Raw genomic sequence first — 9,395 nt, 5'->3', positions numbered from 1 at the left:
CACGCATGCCACCACACAAAACTCATCTCACAAAAGTCGCTACATGCATGTCGCCACATGCAACTCAACACACACAACTTGACACATGAAACTTGCCCTAAAACACACACAAGTCTGGTATTATCCTTCAAAAATAAAAATCTGATTTAATAAGCAGACAAACTACAAGAGCAACAAATGTACCATATAGGAAATACGGAAAGTGTCAGTCATATGACCTGTCTATTATATGTATGTGTGAGCTAATATATACTGCCAGGGGGGAGGCCTTGCTGTTGGCTGGGGATTTACCAGGCTGGCAATTTAGCTTACAAATACTGAGGTAAAAATACTGACCAAATAATGTGTGAACGCGGTCTAATACAGGAGATGACACACATATATACTATATACAGGAGGAGATGACACACAGGTATATACTATATACAGGAGGAGATGACACACAGGCAGGGCCGTATTTAGAGTTTCTGCTGCCCTAGGCACTTTTCGTGCTGCCTCCCCCACTGGTGAGTAGGACTAATGCAGACACTATCGGCAGTGACTTAGGCTACTTTCACATCAGCGATTTTTGACATTTGCGGCAGATCCGCCAGTTTTTCCGCATCCGTAACGGATCACTTATGGCAACACTGTGTTCGGCCTCATTCATTCCCTATGGGACTTGCGGCACTTGCGGTTTTGCTGCGATCCGGCAAATGCGGTAATTGCAGCAACAAGAAAAAAATGCTGCTAGCAGTGTTTTTTTTGTCTCACCTCAAGTGCTGCACATGTCCGCAAGTCCCATAGGGAATGAATGAGGCCGAACGCAGAGTTGCCGGCCTGTAAGTGATATGTTACACGACAGAGGCGGAAAAACTGCAGTATCTGCCGCGAACGGAGAAAATCGCTGATGTGAAAGTAGCCTTAGCAAACCTTTCCATTAGTTGTCATGTGAGAATCTGGTGGATCTCATACACAGTACATGGTCAGTTAATTCTGCCACGGTTGCAAGGTTTGGCTGACAGGTTTTTAAGGGGAACCTGTCAGTCGATTCATACTACCAAAACCACGGGCAGCATCACTCAGACTGCAAACAGGGAAGTTTATCTCTGCAATGCTGGGACGTTTCAGAGAGAGTAGTTTGAAGAGCTGGATGGGTAATTTAGTGAGAGAACAGACTAATCTGTTGCTATCGTATGTGGGCTTCTCACTCCATGTCTCTAGATCAGGGGTGGGCAATTTATTTTCCCGAGGGGCCAGATGAAAGACCATGACTGTTGTGGAGGCCGAACCAATAGCATGAAAATAATTCTACTCAATATTAATTAATATTAATTGTATCACTTAATATTGAGCAGAATTAAGTATGCTGACACCCCCTATATATCTTTAAACCCCCCACAGCCCCTTAAATACAGCATGAGCCCCACACAGCCTCCCCATATACAGCATGAGACCAGCCTCTCATCTCCTCTCCTTTCCAACCTCTCGTCTCCTTTCCAGCCTCTCCTCTCCTTTCCAGCCTCTCCTCTCCTTTCCAGCCTCTCCTCTCCTTTCCAGCCTCTCCTTTCCAGCCTCTCCTCTCCTTTCCAGCCTCTCCTCTCCTTCCTCTCCTCTCCAGCCTCTCCTCTCCTTTCCAGCCTCTCCTTTCCAGCCTCTCATCTCCTTTCCAGCCTCTCATCTCCTTTCCAGCCTCTCCTTTCCAGCCTCTCATCTCCTTTCCAGCCTCTCATCTCCTTTCCAGCCTCTCATCTCCTGCCTCTCCTCTCCTTTCCAGCCTCTCCTCTCCTTTCCAGCCTCTCCTCTCCTTTCCAGCCTCTCCTTTCCAGCCTCCCCTTTCCAGCCTCTCCTCTCCTTACCAGCCTCTCATCTCCTTACCAGCCTCTCCTTTCCAGCCTCTCAGCTCCTTTCCAGCCTCTCAGCTCCTTACCAGCCTCTCATCTCCTTTCCAGCCTCTCATCTCCTTTCCAGCCTCTCATCTCCTGCCTCTCAGCTCCTTTCCAGCCTCTCATCTCCTTACCAGCCTCTCCTTACCAGCCTCTCCTTACCAGCCTCTCATCTCCTTACCAGCCTCTCCTTTCCAGCCTCTCCTCTCCTGCCTCTCAGCTCCTTTCCAGCCTCTCATCTCCTTACCAGCCTCTCCTTACCAGCCTCTCCTCTCCTTACCAGCCTCTCATCTCCTTACCAGCCTCTCCTGTCCAGCCTCTCCTCTCCTGCCTCTCATCTCCTTACCAGCCTCTCCTTACCAGCCTCTCATCTCCTTACCAGCCTCTCCTTTCCAGCCTCTCCTCTCCTGCCTCTCAGCTCCTTTCCAGCCTCTCATCTCCTGCCTCTCAGCTCCTTTCCAGCCTCTCATCTCCTTACCAGCCTCTCCTTACCAGCCTCTCCTCTCCTTACCAGCCTCTCATCTCCTTACCAGCCTCTCCTGTCCAGCCTCTCCTCTCCTGCCTCTCATCTCCTTTCCAGCCTCTCCTCTTCTGCCTCTCAGCTCCTTACCAGCCTCTCATCTCCTTACCAGCCTCTCCTTTCCAGCCTCTCCTCTCCTGCCTCTCAGCTCCTTTCCAGCCTCTCCTCTCCTGCCTCTCAGCTCCTTTCCAGCCTCTCATCTCCTTACCAGCCTCTCCTCTCCTTACCAGCCTCTGCTCTCCTTACCAGCCTCTCATCTCCTTTCCAGCCTCTCCTCTCCTGCCTCTCAGCTCCTTACCAGCCTCTCATCTCCTTACCAGCCTCTCCTTTCCAGCCTCCTCTCCTGCCTCTCAGCTCCTTTCCAGCCTCTCCTCTCCTGCCTCTCAGCTCCTTTCCAGCCTCTCATCTCCTTACCAGCCTCTCCTTACCAGCCTCTCCTCTCCTTACCAGCCTCTCATCTCCTTTCCAGCCTCTCCTCTCCTGCCTCTCAGCTCCTTACCAGCCTCTCATCTCCTTACCAGCCTCTCCTTTCCAGCCTCTCCTCTCCTGCCTCTCAGCTCCTTTCCAGCCTCTCCTCTCCTGCCTCTCAGCTCCTTTCCAGCCTCTCCTCTCCTGCCTCTCAGCTCCTTTCCAGCCTCTCCTCTCCTGCCTCTCAGCTCCTTTCCAGCCTCTCCTCTCCTGCCTCTCAGCTCCTTTCCAGCCTCTCCTCTCCTGCCTCTCAGCTCCTTTCCAGCCTCTCCTCTCCTGCCTCTCAGCTCCTTACCAGCCTCTCATCCCCTCTCCTCACTCACTCACATCAGCAGACTCCAGTCTCCTCTCTCACCTCACTCCTCTCTGCAGCTTCCTCTGAGTCCTCTCACACTGCCTGCCTCCTCACCCTGCTCACCGCCGACTTCAGTATCTTCTCCGGGTCTCCCACAAACATTACCTGCTTCTCTGCAGTCTGCTCCAGTGCTTACAGTAAGAAGAGCGCGCAGCGTGTGACATGACCGGCGTCAGGAGGACCATGATGCACTTGGGCTGCTGCTGCTTAAAGGTACAGAACCCATTTCTGCCCCATACAGTAGTCAGGGCAGCAATGCCCTGATGGTGGCCTTGCGCTTGAGACCCCCTCCCCCCGCAGCAGCTGGGACTGAGGTGGGTGGTCGGGGGTCGACCCCCGGACTTTAAAAAAAAAAAATATATATTTTTTTTTAAACTTGCTCAGGTGCCGCCCCCCTGCATTGTCCCCGCCCTAGGCACGTGCCCTCAAGTGCCTAGTGGCAAATACGGCCCTGCACACAGGTATATACTGTATACAGGGGAGATGACACACAGGTATATACTATATACAGGAGGAGATGACACACAGGTATATACTATATACAGGAGGAGATGACACACAGGTTTATACTATATACAGGAGGAGATGACACACATATACTATGTACAGGGGAGATGACACACAGGTATATACTATATACAGGAGGAGATGACATACAGGTATATACTATATACAGGAGGAGATGACAACCTGGTATATACTATATACAGTGGAGATGAGAAACAGGTATATACTATATACAGGAGGAGATGACATACAGGTGTATACTATATATAAGGGAGATGACAAACATGTATATACTGAGGTGAAAATGAGGGGTGTGAGGTGAAAATGAAAAGGTGTGAGTGCAAAATGAGAGGAGTGAGGGAAAATAGTGGAGTGATCGGAAAATGACATGTGAGGTCGAAATGACAAGTGTTAGGGGGGAATGAGAGGAGTGAGGGGGAAAATCAGAGGTGTAAGGGAGAAAATCAGAGGCATGATGAGAAAATAAGAGACGTGAGGTGCTATAACTAACCACTGATATTTACTATGCCCAGGCAACGCCGGGCTCTCCAGCTAGTATATATATATATATATATATATATATATATATATATATATATATATAAATATATATATATACAGTGGGGCAAAAAAGTATTTAGTCAGCCAGTAATAGTGCAAGTTCCACCACTTAAAAAGATGAGGCGTCTGTAATTTACATCATAGGTAGACCTCAACTATGGGAGACAAACTGAGAAAAAAAAATCCAGAAAATCACATTGTCTGTTTTTTTTAATCATTTTATTTGCATATTATGGTGAAAAATAAGTATTTGGTCAGAAACAAACAATCAAGATTTCTGGCTCTCACAGACCTGTAACTTCCTCTTTAATAGTCTCTTTCCTCCACTCATTACCTGTAGTAATGGCACCTGTTTAAACTTGTTATCAGTATAAAAAGACACCTGTGCACACCCTCAAACAGTCTGACTCCAAACTCCACTATGGTGAAGACCAAAGAGCTGTCAAAGGACACCAGAAACAAAATTGTAGCCCTGCACCAGGCTGGGAAGACTGAATCTGCAATAGCCAACCAGCTTGGAGTGAAGAAATCAACAGTGGGAGCAATAATTAGAAAATGGAAGACATACAAGACCACTGATAATCTCCCTCGATCTGGGGCTCCACGCAAAATCCCACCCCGTGGGGTCAGAATGATCACAAGAACGGTGAGCAAAAATCCCAGAACCACGCAGGGGGACCTAGTGAATGAACTGCAGAGAGCTGGGACCAATATAACAAGGCCTACCATAAGTAACACACTACGCCACCATGGACTCCGATCCTGCAGTGCCAGACGTGTCCCACTGCTTAAGCCAGTACGTGTCCGGGCCCGTCTGAAGTTTGCTAGAGAGCATTTGGATGATCCAGAGGAGTTTTGGGAGAATGTCCTATGGTCTGATGAAACCAAACTGGAACTGTTTGGTAGAAACACAACTTGTCGTGTTTGGAGGAAAAAGAATACTGAGTTGCATCCATCAAACACCATACCTACTGTAAAGCATGGTGGTGGAAACATCATGCTTTGGGGCTGTTTCTCTGCAAAGGGGTCAGGACGACTGATCCGGGTACATAAAAGAATGAATGGGGCCATGTATCGTGAGATTTTGAGTGCAAACCTCCTTCCATCAGCAAGGGCATTGAAGATGAAACGTGGCTGGGTCTTTCAACATGACAATGATCCAAAGCACACTGCAAGGGCAACGAAGGAGTGGCTTCGTAAGAAGCATTTCAAGGTCCTGGAGTGGCCTAGCCAGTCTCCAGATCTCAACCCTATAGAAAACCTTTGGAGGGAGTTGAAAGTCCGTGTTGCCAAGCGAAAAGCCAAAAACATCACTGCTCTAGAGGAGATCTGCATGGAGGAATGGGCCAACATACCAACAACAGTGTGTGGCAACCTTATGAAGACTTACAGAAAACGTTTGACCTCTGTCATTGCCAACAAAGGATATATTACAAAGTATTGAGATGAAATTTTGTTTCTGACCAAATACTTATTTTCCACCATAATATGCAAATAAAATGTTAAAAAAACAGACAATGTGATTTTCTGGATTTTTTTTTCTCAGTTTGTCTCCCATAGTTGAGGTCTACCTATGATGTAAATTACAGACGCCTCTCATCTTTTTAAGTGGTGGAACTTGCACTATTGCTGACTGACTAAATACTTTTTTGCCCCACTGTATATATATATATAAAGAGAAAAAAAACCAACCAGCACTCCCAATGTGAACACATGCAAGCTGCAAGCTGTATCATATAGATATAAAGAAACACAGCAGCACATGTATATGAATCTAGGCCATGTGAAAACACAGACAAATATTCGATATTTGTCTGTGTTTTCACATGGCCTAGATTCATATACATGTGCTGCTGTGTTTCTTTATATCTATATGATACAGCTTGCAGCTTGCATGTGTTCACATTGGGAGTGCTGGTTGGTTTTTTTTCTCTTTGATTAGTGTATGGATGTGGCTGCATCCAGACTGATCTTGCACTCCTCCCATTGACCTTGCAGGTGGCGGTAATCATCTCTACTTGCCCATAAATTGTAGGTTTAGCCCAGAGTGACATCTTTGTCCTAAGTTGTAGGCTGGTGGCCCAAGAGTGGCATGTACAGTAGAGATAGGACCCATCAGAGGGAGATCACCTTGCCGTGGTTGATGGGCACACATGAATTGGCCAATTTATGCGCTAAGAATCTTCATTTTATCTATAACTGTAAGTTTTATGAAAAAAAAATTTTTTTTTAAATTTTTTATGAAAAAATATTTTTGAGTAGTATGATTCATATCGAATATTTGTCTGTGTTTTCACATGGCCTAGATTCATATACATGTGCTGCTGTGCTTCTTTATATATATATCTATATATATATATATATCTATATATATATATATATATATGTGTGTGTGTGTGTGTATATATATATATATATATATATATATATATATATATACCGTATATACTCGAGTATAAGCCGAGATTTTCAGCCCAAATTTTGGGGCTGAAAGTGCCCCCCTCGGCTTATACTCGAGTCACGGTAGCGGTGGGGTGAGGGGGTGAGGGCGCTGGGGTATACTTACCTAGTCCCAGCGATCCTCGCGCTGTCCCTGCCGTCCCACGGGCTTCGGCGCTGCAGTTTCTTCCTCTCTTCAGCGGTCACGTGGGACCGCTCATTACAGAAATGAATAAGCGGCTCCACCTCCCATAGGGGCGGAGCCGCTTATTCATTTCTCTAATCAGCGGTGCCGGAGACCGCTGATAGAGAAAGAAGCTGCAGCGCCGAAGACAGGAGGGGACAGCGCGAGGATCGCCAGGACTAGGTGAGTATGTTATATTCACCTGTCCTCGTTCCAGCCGCCGGGCGCCGCTCCATCTTCCCGGCCGGCGCCTCCATCTTCCCGGCGTCTCTGCTCTCTGACTGTTCAGGCAGAGGGCGCGATGACGCATATAGTGTGCGCGGCGCCCTCTGCCTGATCAGTCAGAGCAGAGACGCCGGGAAGATGGAGGCGCCGGAGCTGCAATCAAGGGAGGTGAGTATGTGGTTTTTTTTCTTTATTGCGGCAGCGGCGGCACAAATTTATGTGGAACATCTATGGGGCACAGTGAACGGTGCAGAGCACCGTATATGGCACAGCACAGCTATGGGGCACAGTGAACGGTGCAGAGCACCGTATATGGCACAGCACAGCTATGGGGCACAGTGAACGGTGCAGAGCACCGTATATGGCACAGCACAGCTATGGGGCACAGTGAACGGTGCAGAGCACCGTATATGGCACAGCACAGCTATGTATGGGGCACAGTGAACGGTGCAGAGCACCGTATATGGCACAGCACAGCTATGGGGCACAGTGAACGGTGCAGAGCACCGTATATGGCACAGCACAGCTATGTATGGGGCACAGTGAACGGTGCAGAGCACCGTATATGGCACAGCACAGCTATGGGGCACAGTGAACGGTGCAGAGCACCGTATATGGCACAGCTATGGGGCACAGTGAACGGTGCAGAGCACCGTATATGGCACATCTATGGGGCACAATGAACGGTGCAGAGCACCGTATATGGCACAGCTAGGGGGCACAATGAACGGTGCAGAGCACTATATGGTTCACACCTATGGGGAAATATGAACGGTGCAGAGCACTATATGGCACAGCAATGGGGAAATAATGATCTATTTTTATTTTTGAAATTCACCGGTAAATGCTGCATTTCCACCCTAGGCTTATACTCGAGTCAATAAGTTTTCCCAGTTTTTTGTGGCAAAATTAGGGGGGTCGGCTTATACTCGGGTCGGCTTATACTCGAGTATATACGGTATATATATATATTGGCTTTTAATTAAAAATTACTTGCTTTTAATTGTTGTTACAGAGGGGTGGTGAAGAAGGTGTCATCTCTATAATAGGGAGACCGCCTATCCACTCACTTCCTTCCATACCTGGACCCGTGTGTCTGATCTACGCAAAACGGCTGTCGTCCTCCGCTGCACCTGCTCCCCTGCATCCATGTAATATTTGTATTGAATAAAGAAAGGATTGTTTTACTGCATCACGGAGTACCACCTATTTTTTTCCTCTTTGGCCTGGACTTTGTACGATGCTGATCATTTTAGGTGTTGCCCCCCCGGGATTTTGCAAGCCGTACACTGCTGGTCCGCGGAGTAAGCTTAAAAAGGTATGTTATAAGTTGTTTGCTGGTTTTCCTTATTTTCCACATTCTATCATCTTAGGGACCAATCAAACAACGCCAACTATGCTCCAATGCCCTAATCCTAATTACAGTTGCATAACCTACTTTTATAAATGCTCTGTGTAAGGTATACAGTCTCAGGATTTCTTAGCTAAATTTCTTAGCATATTGACATGTTTCTTTATATTTTTTCGGATATGCCTTGTTCTTGCATTAACAAAGTGGATAGTTTTTGCTACATATGCGGAGAAGTCACTTTTGCGTCACAAAGGCGAAACTTGACTATCATGATAAGGAATAAGTCATAATCCAGAGGAATGGAGGTTCTCCATCGATTCGTCCAAGACAAACTTCAATTTCAGTTGGTTATGCAGTAGACAAGAAAGAAACCTATGACAACATGAAACAACTGTTGATGTGCCTGAACTATGACCAACATTTGTTGCTCCTCTGTGGTGACTTAAAGGTTTTTCCAGGACGTCCCTCCTGACAGCACCACCAGGAGGTTGTCCTTCTTATCCTTGATAGGGACAGGAACACAGAAGAGGTTAAATAGCCCCTTCCCACTTCCACCCTTCAGTGTTTTTCCTGTCCCTATCAGGGACAGACGCAGAGGAGTTTGGTGCGGCTTACCGTGCCGAAGATTCCAAGACAGCTGGTCGAGCAGGGCTCCCGGGTAGCTTCATCCCTCTCCAGAGGGCTCTGAGCAGCGGAGGCTTGCTCCAGCGGCAGACTCCGCAGAAAGTGCTGACACCGAGGGAGGTCCCTCAGCGCAGGTCGAGCTGTGTGCTCCCATCTTCGGCGCACCCCTCTCCAGAGGGCTCTGTGCCTGCAGCTGTGTACCCGGCACACGCCGGCGGTGATCACACTCCTGGCGCGACGCGTCATCGGGAGCACCGGCGTTGACTTCCGGTTCTGGTGACGACTTCCGGGGGCGG

The sequence above is a fragment of the Ranitomeya imitator genome, chromosome 6 (genome assembly GCF_032444005.1).
Source record: "Ranitomeya imitator isolate aRanImi1 chromosome 6, aRanImi1.pri, whole genome shotgun sequence".
NCBI classification, from domain to species: domain Eukaryota; kingdom Metazoa; phylum Chordata; class Amphibia; order Anura; family Dendrobatidae; genus Ranitomeya; species Ranitomeya imitator.
This window is presented reverse-complemented; position numbering follows the sequence as displayed.